The sequence below is a fragment of the Lactuca serriola genome, chromosome 3 (assembly GCF_051521515.1).
Source record: "Lactuca serriola cultivar US96UC23 chromosome 3, Lser_US96UC23_V15, whole genome shotgun sequence".
Lineage (NCBI taxonomy): Eukaryota > Viridiplantae > Streptophyta > Magnoliopsida > Asterales > Asteraceae > Lactuca > Lactuca serriola.
The window spans coordinates 193,561,395-193,578,427 of record NC_136410.1 but is presented as its reverse complement, the minus strand read 5'-3'; the positions used below and the strand labels follow the sequence as shown (position 1 = coordinate 193,578,427).

The 17,033-nt window shown below is 34.6% G+C and overlaps 1 long non-coding RNA gene across 11 annotated transcripts; it reads right to left on the bottom strand.

Annotated features, from left to right (window-relative positions):
* Positions 1–13,563: 13,563 nt before the first annotated feature.
* LOC145093473 (uncharacterized) lies at positions 13,564–16,929 on the bottom strand. Of its 11 annotated transcripts, XR_013702890.1 has the most exons (7): positions 16,313–16,929; positions 16,087–16,176; positions 15,851–15,986; positions 15,667–15,744; positions 14,919–15,416; positions 14,680–14,839; positions 13,564–13,769 (listed from the first exon to the last, which is right to left on the bottom strand). It is a non-coding gene; the product is annotated as an uncharacterized LOC145093473 (long non-coding RNA). The 11 variants fall into 11 exon arrangements; XR_013702886.1 differs by adding an exon at positions 13,949–13,980 and having other exon boundaries at positions 13,564–13,805; positions 14,919–15,986; XR_013702888.1 differs by having other exon boundaries at positions 14,919–15,184; positions 15,323–15,986.
* Positions 16,930–17,033: the final 104 nt, after the last annotated feature.

Genomic DNA, 17,033 nt, shown 5'->3' with positions numbered 1-17,033 from the left:
CCCACCGATCTCTCCAAAATTCTTTTTAATGCTCTATTCGTCACTTCAGTTTGCCCATTAGTTTGTGGATGGTAATATAGAGAATTTATCGGTTACCCTATATTTCCTTAACACCTTTTCTAATTGATCATTGGCCAAGTGAGTGCCTCGGTCACTACTAAAGGCTTTAGGAACTCCAAATCTTGAGAATAACTTTTTTCGAAAGCGCACCACCACCCGAGCATCATTTGTTGGTAAAGCTTGTGCCTCCGCTCACTTGGATACATAATCGACCGCCACCAAAATATATATGTTTCCTTTTGACATTGGAAATGGTCCCATGAAATCGATCCCCCACACGTCAAACACTTCACACGCTTTAATACTATGTTGTGGCATCTCGTTTCGGGATGATATGTTTCCCACTATTTGGCATGCATCACACTCCTTGACATATTGGGTAGCATCTTTAAAAATTGTGGGCCAATAAAACCCAATATCAAATATCTTCTTGGCCGTATAATGTGCTCCATGATGTCCACCGGTGGGCCCGCTATGGCAATGCTCCAAAATTTATCGTCTTTCATTCCCGAATACACATCTCCTTATGATCCCATCCGCACAGCTTCAGAAAAGATATGGCTTATCCCAAAAGTATTATTTTATTTCTAAAAAGAATTTCTTCTTTTGTTGGCGGGTAAGGTCTTTTGGAATGTACTGGGTAGCTAAGTAATTAGCTATATCGGTAAACCATGGCTCTTGCCCCGTGGTCACCAAAATGTACTCGTCCGGAAAGTCATCTCCAATTTTTTCTTCTTCCAATGCTTCCAAATGCGGGTTTTCTAGCCTTGATAAGTGGCCGGCTACTACATTCTCCATTCCTTTCTTATCGCGTATCTCGATATCAAATTCTTGTAGAAGTAGAACCCAACGTATTAATCTTGGATTTGCATCCTGCTTGGCAAACAAGTACTTAATAACAGAGTGGTCAGTAAAAACAGTGGTTTTAAATAAAACAAGATAAGGGCGGAATTTGTCAAAAGCATACACCACTGCTAGTAATTCTTTTTCAGTTGTGGTGTAATTTTCTTGGGTCGGATTCAAAGTCTTACTTGCATAATAAATGGGTCGAAAGTGCTTATCAACCCTTTGACCAAGGACAGCTCCTAATGCAAAGTCACTTGCATCACACATTATTTCAAAAGGTAAGTTCCAATTCGGAGCAATAATGATTGGGGCATTAGTTAGTTTTTCTTTCAAAAACTCAAAGGCCTCTAGACACTCTTTAGTGAAATTAAATGGTGCATCTTTTAAAAGCAATTGTGTTAGAGGTCTAGCTATTTTAGAAAAATCTTTTATGAAATGGCGGTAAAAACCCGCGTGTCCTAAAAAAAACTCCTAATGCCCTTTACATTAGTCGGTGGAGGTAATTTAGCAATTGTATCTATTTTCGCCCGATCCACCTTAATTCCTGATTTGGATACCTTGGGGCCCAAAACTATACACTCTTTAACCATAAAGTGATATTTTTCCCAATTAAGGACTAGATCGGTTTTTTCACACCTTTCAAGCATTAAATCAAGGTTAGCAAGACAATTATGAAAGGATGATCCAAAAATAGAAAAATCGTCCATAAATACTTCCATGAATTTTTCCACCATGTCGTGGAATATGGCTGTCATGCACCTTTGAAATGTTGCAGGTGCATTGCATAGCCCAAAGGGCATGCGGCGATAGGCAAAAGTCCCATTCGGGCAAGTGAAAGTGGTCTTTTCTTGGTCCATTGGGTCTATGGGTATTTGGAAATAACCCGAAAATCCGTCTAAGAAACAATAGTAACTATGGCCGGACAATCTTTCAAGCATTTGATCAATAAAAGGTAAAGGAAAATGGTCTTTACGAGTGGCATCGTTTAGCTTTCGATAATCGGTGCACACTCGCCAACCGGTTACCTTTCGGGTCGGAATAAGCTCGTTCTTCTCGTTTGTTACGACCGTTATCCCTCCATTCTTGGGCACCACTTGAACATGACTCACCCATGGACTATCGGAAATAGAATAAATGATCCCCGCATCCAAAAGCTTGACTACTTCCTTCTTGACCACTTCTTGCATGTTCGGGTTCAATCTTCTTTGGTGTTGCACTACCGGCCTTGCTTCTTCTTCTAGGTTGATCTTGTGAGAGCAATAAGAGGGGCTTATTCCCTTGATATCAGTGATGTTCCATGCAATGGTACTCTTCCTCTTCTTCAAGAATTAAACTAATTCTTCTTTTTCAGATTTGGAGAGGTCAGAAGCTATTGTAACATGTTTTTGTTGACCATCTTCAAGGAATGCGTACTCCAAGTGATCTGGTAGTGCCTGGAGCTCAGTTTTTGCATTCTGCATGCTGAACACGTCGTGTCCAGTTAAGGGACTCGTCGAGTCCTATGCAGAATTCACGATTTCTTGGGATTCTTCAAATGGACTCGGCGAGTAGGATGCTCAGTGGTCTTCATTAACTCATCATAATCAGCTTCTTCCAGCAGTCTCTCTATTTCCAGTAGGTCTTTTTCAGCATCAAGTGGAACTGTCACAATATGAAAGTAATGGGAAAATGTAAGTACCCAGTTGTCTTTTGAATTGACATCCTGACATACTGATTATCTTAAAACATGTATGTTTTATTAAGGTCATAATGTGATGAATAATACCCATACTATACGCTCTCCCTGCAAGAGATTTTGGGGACCAAACGCGACTTCCGCAAACAAATTGCTAGGTCGTGTAAATTCACATTAATGTTATATGATCATGTATACCCAATAAGTCATCACCTTTTGTTTAGAACAATGCGTTAGTGATTATTGATATAGTTAGATCCTGTAAGTGTTCCATGCTATAGCATCTTAGTATGTTCGTTCTATTATAGTATCTTAGTATCGCTTCTTGTTATAGTATGTTAGTATCTTCTCGTTATAGTATGAACTGAACCCGTAAAATATACCCATTATAGTTTACTAGTATTCTACTTGAACTGGTATTGAAAAGACTCTTTTTACTACCAAGTTATGCTTGTACTTTAAAAACGGAGTTTTGTTAAACTATAAAGCAACATAACTTTAAAAGAGTTTTTAAAATGTTTAGATTTCTTATAAATGACATAAGCAACATTTTGAAAGATATTTATAACAATCAATTACATAATTATCATTGTGTTCAACTTGTATTCCCCCCTTAAAAGCATTTAAAATAGTTAAAAGATTCATTACGGGGTATAAACTCACCTGATGTGGGTGATTCAAACGGGTATGCGCGTAAGGATGAGAAGTTCCAAGAATGAAGTCCCAAGACATAATAAGTCCTAAATGACATATAAGGACACATATTGACATGAATATAGTGTTTATAAACAACTATATGAAAGGAAACACCTTCCGGGACTAGGAAACACTTTGACCAAGTGTTGGAATCACATGTGATTCAACAAGGAATGTGAAATGGCACTAAAATGAGCTTACTACCATGGGTTTACGGCCCAAGGCAGTTTACGGCCATAAACTCATGGTCACTCATGTATAAGTGCTAGTTTGAAGGCTAGGGAAGCTTTAGGGACTTTTGTTCTACACTAGGATGAGAAAGACCACCTTCATTGAGGCTTTTGGTGAGTTTACGGCCCAAAGGAGTTTACAACCGTAAACTCATGGCCACTTATGTTTATGAGAGTAGTTTAAGGTCCTAATCTCATCCATGAAGGGTCTTGGGTCACTAGCTTTGCATCTAAGAGGGTTTATGGCCAACATGGCAACCTTAAAGGGGTTTGCGGCGTTGGGAGATGGCTTGGCCGTAAACTCCTTTTGTCCTTGTGTTCTTGATGTTTTCAAGTCTCTAAGCATGGATACTAACTAGATAAGAAGTATAGGGAAGAGTACTTACTATCTAGGAGCTTGAAATGGTTGATATTGGCCAATAACACTAGTGTGTGTTCTTGGTGTTCTTGGTGAAACTTGAAGATCTAAGAAAAGAGTGATTTCGATGGATGAAATCATGTAAGGATACTAGATTAAGAGGTGTATCAACAAATCTAGGAAGAATACTTACATCTTTTGAAGATCTAGGAAGGAAGTCTTGATGATACTTGAGAGGATTTGAAGAAATCGGCCAAGGAATGAGAGAAATGACTAGAAATGACCAAATGCCTTATATATGCTCTTAAGTTTACGGCCACATGAGTTTACGGCCATAAACTCATGGTCTTGTGGCCGTGAACTCATTTAGATGAGGTTATGGTTCAATTTGCTACACTGTGGTTCTAGCAGGTACTTTCTAACACTTATTCCTTAAGTATATTAGGCTCAAAACTCCTTAGAATGACCTTTAACCGGGCTAGAACTCATTTCCAATGAGTTTGACACTCAGTTGAGTTGATTGACTGGTCTTTAAAGTAATAATTTTTCAGGTTGTCACATTACGTCATGTTAGGAAAAAGAACACTTATCCATCTTCATATAAAATTGGTTTTCCTTTAATGATTGGAAAACCAATCTTAGATGTTCTATGTGCTCTTCCAATGTTTCTGAGTAGACTACGATGTTGTCTAGATACACCACTACCAACACACCCAAGAATGGGTGGAATATTTTGTTTATGAGGGTGAAAAATGTGGTTGGATGCATTCGTGAGTCCAAAGGGCATGACCAAGAATTCAAATGATCCATACCCGGTCACACATGTCATATTCGGCTCATCTCCTGCTGCTATGCGAACTTACCAATACCCCGACCGTAGATCCAACTTTGTGAACCAACGAGCATTTGTGAGTCGGTCGAAGAGATTGGATACTAAGGGGATGGGGTTCTTGTTTTTCACATACCTTATTCAAAGCTCGATAGTCAATACACATTCTTAGGCGACCGTTATGTTTCCTTTGGAACAACACTGGGGCGCTAAACGAAGCTTTGGAAGGTCTGATGAATCCATCATCTAGTAACTCTTTCAACTGTTTCCTTAGCTCCTCTAATTCTAGAGGTGCCATTCGGTAAGCCCCTAACGCTGGTGGTCTTGCCCCTGGTTCCAATTCTATCTCATGATCCACCCCTCTTCGTAGGGGTAATTTCTTGGGCAATTCTGGTGGCATTATCTCTTTGAAATCTTCAAGTACTTCCTTGATTTCCTTCTATACTTCCATCTCCGACAGGTCGACTTCTTCTTTTAATGTGGCTAGGAATTTCATCTCACCTTTTCAAAGACCTTTTCTAAGTCGCATGGCCGATATAATTCGGGAATCTGTCTTGATTCTTTCTAAGAGTAAGATGTGAAACGTAGAACCCTTGGTGAGGCTCATGGTTTGATCTTTAAACGAAAAAAGGCAGGATTCATCTAGGAATTCCATCCCTATCACCATGCGATAATCTTCCATAGGTCTATGGTGTCTGTCCAACCTCCTATCTCGAGAGGCACATTGTAGGCAACTCCAAGGATGGGTTTGGATGGAGAATTTACTGCCTTCAACCAGCCTATCTCTTTGGTATATTGAACATTCATTTTTTTGGCTTCGTTTTCAGCAAAAAGGTTGTGAGACACACCTGTATCGAGTAGAAATTTAGTGGTATCTCCATTTACTTTAGTCTACACGAACATGAGACCTCCTCTCATTTGCGTCTTGGTCTCTTCTTTGGCCACTGAGTTAAGGATACGCACTGAGTTAAGGATACGCACTGAGCTAATATGTGCCCCTTCGTTTTCTTCTTTTTATTCTTCAAAGACCAAGGCATTAAAAGTCTTCTTCTTTGGACAGTCTCGAATTAAGTGTGGGTCATCACACAAGTAACAACTGATTTCTCTTTGGGGCATTCCTTCAACTTCCTTTCCCTTCAAAGGTGACGGTCTAGCAGCTATCATATCCTCCCTTTATGGCCTTGTTGCAGGTTTATCTCCCATGGTAGGCCTTCTGGCTGGAGCATCTCTATGAAAGTCCATGAGATCCTCTACCACTTCTATCGCTTCATCGACGTCTTGGATGTTCCTTCTCTTGATCTCCTTATAAGCCCAAGATTCCATTCTATCTTGGAAGTAAGATAATTTGTCCTTCTTTTGAAGGTCATGTAGTTCGAGCATCAAAGCGGTGAATTCTACCACATAGTCTTTAATTGACCCGACATATTTTAGTCCTCGAAGTTTCTTCATGGCCACGTCTTCAGTATTATGGGGGCAGAACTTCTACTTAAGTTGTCTCTTAAACTCATCCAAGTGTCTATGATATATAGTCCTTTCTCAATGTCGCCATTCTTCCGCCTCCACTATAGTGTGGCATTTTCACTAAAGTATAATCTGGTCGTATCTATCTTGGAATTATCCTCCTTTACTCGGATAGCATTGAAATAGCATTATAGGGACCATAAAAATTATTCAAGTAGTTTAGTATCATGCTTACCTCCATATTTCAACAGTTTAGGTGCCTATGTGTGTGGTGATGTCTTCACAACACCTCCTCTGACTATCGTTGCTTTACACATGTACTTCAACTTCTAATGCAACTACCTTCTCATGATATTCATTTCGCAATGTGTTGATCAAGTTTAAGGACTTCTTCTGTGATGACACTGATGGACTCCTTCATTTCATCATCCATATCTCTTATGTCATTGATGGACTGATCGACGACATCCTTCCACTCAAGGATATCACCGATGCTAATCTCAACATTGGTAAGCTTGTTTTTTAAGCTCGCCAAGGTATCTACTAATTTGTCCCTTTTCTTGGACTTCCTTCCTTTCTCCTCCACAACAGGGGGAATGTTAGCTACATCACTTCCTCCTTACATTGCTACGATCTCTTGCTTGTACGAACTTTTGGCTCTAATACCATGTGTCATAGGAAGAATCAATCACCGTGTTCTACTTAGTGATTCTTGACTAAGTTAGGCTAAATTCAATACTCTAGATGTACTAACGACTCAAGGAAGCAAGAGAAACGATAGGGAATACTTTTAAAGTAAGAAAGAAAGCTTCTTTGTATACAACACAACTTCTTACAAGAGAACTTCTCGATGATTTGGAACAAATGACAACACCCCTATTTATAGGGTCATTACACCTCCTCATCAGAATATTCTAGATGCTACTACTTCTTTCTTTATACAATATTATTCTAGATTAATCTATCTAGATATCTACGTTCCTACACACTTTCATAAAGAACTAGCTAAGTCTTCGGTGTCCTAGAGAATTCTAGGACGTTCCTTTCTCCTCCACAACAGGGGGAATGTTAGCTACATCACTTCCTCCTTACATTGCTACGATCTCTTGCTTGTACGAACTTTTGTCTCTAATACCATGTGTCATAGGACGAATCAATCACTGTGTTCTACTTAGTGTTTCTTGACTAAGTCAGGCTAAATTCAATACTCTAGATGTACTAACGGCTCAAGGAAGCAAGAGAAACGATAGGGAATACTTCTAAAGTAAGAAAGAAAGCTTCTTTGTATACAACACAACTTCTTACAAGAGAACTTCTCGATGATTTGGAACAAATGACAACACCCCTATTTATAGGGTCATTACACCTCCTCATCAGAATATTCTAGATGCTACTACTTCTTTCTTTATACAATATTATTCTAGATCAATCTATCTAGATATCTACGTTCCTACACACTTTCATAAAGAACTAGCTAAGTCTCGGTGTCCTAGAGAATTCTAGGACATTCCAGTCTTCTCCGAGTTTATCCATCATACTCCATTAACTTCTCGAGTACTCCGGAAAATGCTAGATACGGTCCGTGACAACATGCTTCCATTTATTCGCACTAAAAGGAACTTTCCCATCTAGTAGCATTTTATGTATCTTACATATACTGTTGCTACTCTTAGACTACCTGGGAGTGCCCTAAAGCTCTATATAGATGTGTTTCATTCCACCATTGACGAGAAAAGGCATTACAACGATATGACAATATATAACATTAAATCAAATATGCCCTCGAATAATTGAATCTACCCTAAAGAGAGAATCAAACAAAAACATATAGAAAGCCTAAATCAATGTTTTCGAGCCTATATGTTTCTAGTTATATACAACTTTAAGGCATTTGTTCTTTAAAATCTCAACGTCGATTTTACTTTTCCATTATATCAGGCAAGCTCCTAATTTTAATGACATATTAAAAACATATGAGACATAAAGCACTTACCCCTTTCAGGTAGTTTTGGCATGTATTTACATTTAGCAGGCACATAATCATTATATTATTTTCTTACAGTCTCCTTCTACAACAATCTTAGACATATATATATATATATATATATATATATATATATATATATATATATATATATATAATTGCTATTGTCTCATTCTACAATTGTCTTTCAGATAAATGCTATTGTATAATTCCATAGCAGTCTTTTAACAAACACATTAATGGCATAAAATATTGTTGATATATAGATAACTGGGAGTTAACCATGTTGAACTCTAGGTGTCTACTCATATCATATTTGTTTCCTTTTTAAAAATTAAAACTAGGTTATAGATCAATTGTTCCTAATCCTAGGAAAAAAATCAAACAAGAACATGCAATGGGATTAAGTCCACGTTCCTAACCTAACTGCTTTTCTTTCAAAACTTATTCTTAAAAACTTTTGAAAACTTAAGAAACTTTAAAAAAATTTAACGTTGGTTTAAATTCAGACACAGTGATGTATATCTAAATCCCTTAAACTACGACTCTAATACAAACTTGTAAAATCTTGTTTCTATTATAAAAAAAAAAAAAATAAGACATTTCTTTGGTCCCAATTAAAAGTGGATAATAAAACATTACTTATAGAAATCATTTTTCTGGTGTTTCATAAAATATATTATTACTAAGAGTACATAGCGGAAGACTTTATATTTTTAAACAAGCTTCCAAAATGTGATTCAGATGTTGTTGCAGTTAAGTTGAGCTCTTCTCTGATGATTCTGAAAAAACATTTAATAACAATGGGTAAGCAAAATGCTTAGTGAGCCTACACAACAATCACCCATTATATTAATCATACACACATCCTATTCACATAACAAATAAATACATATAATATAAATCCTTAACATATATTGCTGGGAGTACATAGCAGAAGACTTTAGATTTTCAAACAAGTTTTCAAAATGTGATGCAGGTGTTGTTGAAGTCAAGCTGAGTTCTTCTCTGGTGATTCTAAAAAACATTTAATAACAACAGATAAGTAGAACGCTTAGTGATCCTACACAAAGTTCACCCGTTATATTAACTATATACATATCCTATTCACATAACAGATAAATACGTATAACATGAATCCTTAACATATATTGTTGGTATTTATACTATATGACTGATTACACAAAGGATTGTCTTAGTCACTGCCTAGTCAACTCTGAAAGGCTAGCTTAGTTACTTCTTGGTTAACTCCGAAGGTTGTCTCTAACCTTATTACCACTAATTAATTCAAAAAAGGTTATTGTCAATTAGTTTCTTTCATAATATATACACTTGATCACATAAAGAACAAATAACCCATAAGCACGCATAGGTAACATAATAAGTAAGTTAATGTAACTATGTTGAAAAATACTGGAACAACTAACTTGTTGCATTGGCAAGTTGGCACACCAATCACATAATAACCTATAATATTGTTATTGATTAACAACTACGAAATCTAGAATCTTAATATCTAGATCCTTCATAAATCCCATTTATACCAATTGGCTATCAAATAAAGATTGGTCAGTCAAGAAAGTTGGGTGACATGACCATTTCGGCATATAGTCTTTCTGAAATCCAACAACCAGATCAACATGTCCATCTTAGACATCGATCTTATAAGTAGCACGCTCAATATAATAACTAGATCTGATGACTAATGTCATACCTATTGGGTTCATAACAACAACTATGAATATCATGGTTCTAAAAGGCGCGCCATGGTGCGAGGCGTGGTGTAGAACTTATGAAAATCTGCAAGGCGGGTTTGTTAAGTGTGACGCCCAAATAACGTGCCAAAGCGCGACTTATCGCATTATGGCACAAGTTTTTTTCAAGGTGTGAGGGATTTTTTTCTTATCGATCCTTAAACAATTAAGTTTTTGTAACTTTTTTTTATATTAAATGATAATATAACACTTCTACAAATTTGATATATTTGATACAATTATATAATTATATGGCTTATCTTTTTAATGTATATAAAGTTCTCATGCCTTGAAAAATGCCAAGGCTCGTCATGGCTTAGGCAATTTGAGTCTTATTTTGCTATGATTTCAATGAAAAGGAAGAGTAGATCAAATCAATGAGCCTAGTACGAAATTCAAATCAAAACGAGTTTTCGAAAAGGATTTCTAGATCAAATTGCAAATAATTATAAATGCGGAAGAGATCTAGAAAAATCAAAGACGACAAACGAAAAACCCGAGAAACACACGAAAATTCAACGATTTGAATTAAAATCAAAGATTTTCTACTCTGATACCACTAGTTGTATCCTAATATGAATGACATATGCGAAATTGTAATCAGAATTATTAATTGAACTATGAATAAGTAATCTGGTCAAGGTTATTTGTATGTTCCATTCTCACATAATTATATACAAGAACTTTGACCATATTACTTGTAATTCATAGGTTGATTCATGATTTTCCGTACATGTCATTTCATATTGGGATTCAATATTTGACATTGCCGCCAAGCCCACGCCTCACCCCATTTAGAAGCTTGATGAATATATACTCAAAATCAGTTAAGTATAAGTATATCTTAGCCGATTGGCGAATAACTCGCAAAGCCTGCAAGTGTAACTTCGACGCTTAGATCATTCTCTTGCATATCCTTCCAACGCTTCAATGTTTCAATTGAGAGCGAGAAATCGATCACGAGAGACTAAGATCTCAAGAGAGATTGAGAGAGTATGGTGCAAGAAATGAAGTGGCTCAACACTGTTTCCGGAAAATATAAAACTCTAAACTAACATCTGTCTGAAAAAGATTTGTTCATCAGAAAAACAACTAATTTCGGAAACACAATTACACAACTCAAACGACGACCTTTGTGGCCGACGCCCACCACTCCCACTCTTCTTCCTACCATTGTTGACATTTGTATGCCCTTTGTCTCTCCTCTAAAACGTTTGTAGAAATACTTTTCTGACCGGCGACCTTTGTGGCCGGTGCTTCATCTCTGCCAAAATATTAGTGAGTTCTTGTGATTTATCCCCTCTCAAACCGGGTGACCTATCTTTGTTAGCCCTTTTTCTCCCTTTTTTTCTTTCTTTTTCTTATCCCTAAACTAAAACTTATGAAAACTTATTATGTTAAAAGTACTAACATGTTGCACATGATTTAGTCTGCCGATTTTTTTATAAATTGTTTGAGCAACAGATTTACTATTATTTATTGTTTGCCAATCTATGTTTCATTCTGTTAAACAAAAGAATGTTACAAAAGTTTTAGGAATTTGACTAAAGTCTTAGGAAATTTTGATTAGGTATATCTATTTTATATTACTTAATTCTGTTATTTGATAACTATAATAAAATGTAATAAAAAATTTATAAAACAAGTTTAGTAAAATCTTAAGAATCAATTGTTTGTCAATATAAACTAAAACTGTTAATTGTTATATTATTTTGTTGTTTGCTAACTGTTAGTCGTTATATTAATGCATCAACATAAAAATGATTAAATTAGTATTTCAATGACTTATGTTTTTTACTTTGAAAGTGAGATTACCAAAAAGATTAATACAATGACAATTGTGCAAAACTTCACGTGATATTTCGTCAAGTTTCAGTGATGTCAAAATATTTCATTTTAATTCGTCTGTTAATATTTCTTTTATATGTTAGAACCTTGAACCGAATTAAATTTGCATATATAATTTTGTTTTGAAGTTCATGTTTTGGCCCTCGTAACTTTAGTGTTCGTATTGCACCCCAAAATACATAAATACATGAAGTACAAGTGTTGGGCCAATCTATACAACACATGCAATTAGGCTAACACACAATGATCAGGCCCGACCTTAACATGTCGGAGGCCTTGTGCGAAAATCAAAGTGAGGTTCATAATTTTTTTTTTAAATATTATTAAGTAAATTTGTTGCCACTAACTTCAAAACTCAAAATTGGTAACAAATATCTCATAAATTCATTACCACAATATCATTTCTTCACTCATTAGAACTTATATTTTCTAAGATCATATATATATATATATATATATATATATATATATATATATATATATATATATATATATATATATATATATATATATATATATATACTAGTAGCGTGCCCGCGCGATGCGGCGGCGACAATTTGTTTCTATTCCGGTGATTAGTTTCCGAACGAAAGTTAGTAGTATTTTGGCGGTCATCAAATTTTTTCCTTTCGCTTTGTTTCATTCTGGCGATTCGTTTCATTCTGGCGATCAATTGTCTCTAAACGGACAACAAATAGTAATTTTCGTCTATTACTGTTTATGTGGCAGTGGCACCAAATAGTTTTTATGTGTCAGTTAGTTATATTCTGTTGTTCGATAGTTCGCTTCAGCCCTATGGCGAATTGTTTATTTGGCGATTAGTTTTCTTTTGGCATGTTGTTTCGTGATAAAAAGAAAAGTATGCTGTTAATTTGCAATGTGACATCGTGCTGCCAAAGCGGTGAATTGTTTATTTTTGGCGAGTAGTTTCTTTTCGATGATTATGATTTGGGACGAGGGTAACAAATATACGTATGCTCTTTTGGTTTAAAAATATAAATATACTACTACTTTGGGATAAAAATAAAAATCTACTATCTTTGAGATAAAAACAGTAGTACTTTCTATTTGGACTAAAAATAAAATATGTTGATGTACCCACCAATTTAAAACACCTATATAATACATTAAAGAGGTACTAAGGACGATGAATGAATTTTTTTTTTTCAACAAATAATTCTGTTATGACAATTAGATTCTTTTTAATTCGAGGCCAATAGGTTTCTTTTTTCTAAAGGTATTGTTTCAACAAAATGAAATTTTTTTTGACAATATCACACTAAAAAGATTGTAATATGTAGGTTCACCGAGCACACAAAGCATAGAAACCGCACTATACCAAACATCACAACATAAATGGTTCAAATATGAAATAAATTACTAAAAAAAAATAATATACAATTAATGTTAAAAATGTAAAATATAGACCACGCTCAAAGTTTACAAAGCTATAAGAACGAAATAGTAATTAACATTACAACAAAACTCTCACAAGTCTAAATATGGAGTTGGCATTAAAAATGCGAACATTGATAGATATTTCGTTACTTAAAATCGAGAATTATAGGTTGATTTTCACAAATAAAATTTATAAGCCGTTTTCTTATAATATATTAAGAAATGTTGACCAAAAATTAAGGTTTAGACTTTGTAATATTAATGTTTGACTTAAGCTTACTTGGAGTAGTATTAAGGCCACATCGTCCCTTTAAGTGGGTGATGTAATACTTAATCCCATTCCAACCATAAGTTACTTTTAAGTCAAAAGTAACAAATAACTCAATATAAATAATAACACATTATACTAAGTAACATCCACCTATGAGTAAATACATAATATTTGATCAAAATCATGTTATAATGATTAATATTTTAAGGTGTGCATCATATTTTATAGAAGCTAAATTTGAATCAAGAAGTGTAACAATTAATACAAGAAAAGTAACCAAATTAATGAAATGTTGAATGTTATGGTAGGCTCCAATTTCATGCTCCTTTGTAATGTCCTCTTTAGGTAAAGCTTAATATCTGCAAGTGGAGCATAACCGAGAGGTGTTCAATCAACTGCAATATTGAATATGTAATAGGTAAAGTTTTAAAAATTAGAATGTAATAATTGGAATAGTAAATGCAACAAAAGTACATTGCCATTTTTTTAATGATGTGCAGAAAATCCAAAAAAACAAAATACTTAAAAACATACTAACATTATTTACACATAGATACTGCAAGTCCAAATCTGGTCCAATAAAAACAATTGATGAGGTCAATTAACAAAGAAATTAGGACTGCAATTTGCACTGAAAAAGTTATTGCATTATACTTCTTAGTTGGCATCAGATTATAAACCCCATATATGCTAATGTTAACAAAAAATGTAAAGGTTGCAAGTAAATGCCAAATCTTGTATATAAATCTAGCAAAAGAAAAAGAAAAAGGAAACTGGGTAAAAGAACGATACATTAGAATTTATAAAAAAAAAAAAAAAAAAAAAAAAAAAAAAAAAAGTCGGGGTTTATACGATTTTATAATATTAATAATTAGGATTCATTATAAGATCAATGATATCTTAATACAAAAATAAATTTATATTTTTGACTTATCATTTAGTAAGCTTTATATTGTTTAACTTTATCTTTTATCGTGGCATGATCATAGACTGTTATAAGCTACTGATCAGTAGTTAGAACCTCTGATTTTTGGTTTTTGGGTTCTGAGCATATTCAATGTCGCTTTTTTTTCGTAACAGATGAAGATAACCTCAATAATTTACTTGGTGCTACGGAGCAACACACACTTGACCAGATTGTATTTCACAAATCAGATACATAGCAACAAAATACATGATTTGTATAGTTAAGGGCATTTAGAAGGGTTTTTTTTTTAATCTGAACACAAACTGTTATTTTCAATCAAACCAGAAACAGACAACTCGAACCTTTATGAAGATTGGGCCAACACCTTTTAAAGCGGGAATAAGCAAATTGTTGAATTTCTTAATTGATTAACCAAAGTTGTTCCTTCTCAGGCTTGTAAAGCTTGAAGAAAAGAAGTATCTCATCTTCTGTTTTTTTAGGTGCTGGGAGAGGCTTCAAATTCTGAAGAAAAAAAAATATTTTCAGAAAAATCTAATAAAAGCTAGAATGGATATTTATAAAGTTTTAAAGATAATATTACCTATCCAATCTCTATCTCCAAGAGCAATTTCAATTCAGCAATGTTGTTTTTATTAGAAGCCTCCCTGAACTGGCCAACCAGCACACCCAAAGTGTTATAATTCCATTACAAATATTAATTAAAATTAAAAACAAATAACAAATAAGAGCATATAGATTGTGTTTCCTCTTGTGGTGTCAAAGGGCGATATGTATGATTCTGCCTCTATGGCCATATCAAAAATTGTTGGCATTGAACAAGCATACTAAATTCTTTTGCACCTACTCCTGCAACCCAAAATAGACAATTGGAATACCTAAATTTACTAATTATTAACTAAAACATAATGCATGGGCCATCAAAACATAACACTATAAATTGCTCAGACTTTTAGAAACATAGAGAAGAAATCAGAGTATGAGTACCTTGAAAATGTTAAAGGGTATCTGTTTTTGGTTTCGTTTACAAGATTAAGAACTGTGTGGAGGAGGGAGCAGGAGGTTGACACCACAATGTTGTCTGCACAAATCATTCTTTCACTTTTGGAACTTCCTTACAAATTAATCATTATTCTTGCAAGTATGATAAAAATATACCATAGTTTTCAAGAGTGACTTGTAAAAAAAATGATAGTTTTCAAGATCAAGAACTTATGACAATATGCAAAACCGATCATTTATTTGTCAAAACATTATAACCAGACTCCTAAAGAAAACCATAAATTTTTACCAACGAAACCAGACTCCTACAGAAAACCATAAATTTTTACCAACGACATCCTGAAGAGACTCTAGAATCCCAACAGATTCAGCAATGTCATTAGCCCAAATGTTCCTTCCATCAGCAACTCCAGCAAGAACAGGGAAAATATCAACACCAGGATGCAAAAAAGATGAATCAATTAAAAAAACATACACAAGTGACAATATATCAAATAGCTGAACAACACTTACAACTTTTGAATAAGTTGATCAATATTCATCCAGCCATCACGATTAATTTTAAAATTTATTAAATTAATAAGCAAATATTTCAGCCTCACTTGGGTTTGATGATCACTCATAAAGGGCATTATCAAACAATCAAGCCCTATTGAAATGAATAAAAAAACATATAGCAAGCTTTTAAATAGAAAAATATAATATAGAAATTAGCAAAAAATGTATTAGCATTGGGGAAAACTGTTAACCTTAGATATTGTTTTGGATGATCAAGGAAGAGGGAATTAAAGTCATACCTCAACTACCCTTTTTGTTACATCAAGTTTAAGCATCGCTTCCTGTAGTTTTGGAATCGAACATTTCATCGAACACATGGCGTGCAAAATGAAATAAAATTCCAATTAATAAGAAAATATTTGAGTATAGCCAACAATGCACTGAAAATAGTTCAATAATCAGGAAACAAGATCGTACCTATAATTTAAAAGTATCCTCAGAACAAAAAACATCTCTTTAATCTCGTTAACTTCTCAGATGACTAAGCTTCAACTGGTGTGCAGCCTGAGACAGAAGGTAGAAACATATTCGTTGGTGTTGATGGTGATAACATGATAGGATTAGGGTTTCTCGTCTTGAAAGAAGGTAGAATATGAGCGATAGAGGGGGTGACGATAACGGTGGCTATATTAGGGTTTTAAAAGCTGGATGTTCATTATTGTTTTCTTGAGCAGACACATGTGCGATTATGGTTTTGAGAGGAGAAACAAAGGTAGAGAAAAGTAGAGTTGTAGGGTGTCGATCATCCAGTGTAGAAGGATGAGCATTTGATTGAGCACATAACACTTAATGGATGAAGGGATCTCCGGTTACCTTCTACAGCTTGCAGCGGCGGCGGAAGGAGAGTGGAGAGGGTGGTGGTACTGAAGGTCCACCGGAAACTGAAGCAAGTAAGAAGAGAGATAGAATAGATGTGGGTTTGACGGCGTCTGATGTTTTGTCGAGGATGTTAGGGTTAAGATAGAGTAAAGATACGATGAGTTACATTGTAAGCTTAAAAAGATTGTACACCATGTTGTAATAGTTATACCTCTTAAATTTTAAGAAATAGGCAATATGTTTAATAATATAGTAAATATATATATATATATATATATATATATATATATATATATATATATATATATATATATATATT